Raw genomic sequence first — 344 nt, forward strand, 5'->3', positions numbered from 1 at the left:
GACGCCCCCTTGGCCAACTTCTCGGTGGGCTTTTACTTAAAGACTCAGGAAGCAGCCAAGGAAAAGTTCCCGGGCCCGGCCGCCGCCCGCGTCCCCCCCCTGGCCGGCTGCTGCAGCAGGTAGCGCCGACGGCCAGGACCCGGGGGTGAGGGGAGTGAGCCGGGGCCTGCACCCCAAACCCCGCAACGCACGCACGCACGCTCGCGGTCGGGTAACCCGACACCCCACTTTCAGACTGCCGGTCGGAGGGGGGGGGGGAGTTCGGCCAACGCCCTCCCTGGACGGCCCCCGGCCGCGCCCGCCCGAGCTCAGGCCCGGCGGCGGCCCCGGAATGGAACCCGGCG

The sequence above is a fragment of the Dipodomys ordii genome, unplaced genomic scaffold (assembly GCF_000151885.1).
Source record: "Dipodomys ordii isolate 6190 unplaced genomic scaffold, Dord_2.0 Scaffold10, whole genome shotgun sequence".
In the NCBI taxonomy this organism is placed as follows: domain Eukaryota; kingdom Metazoa; phylum Chordata; class Mammalia; order Rodentia; family Heteromyidae; genus Dipodomys; species Dipodomys ordii.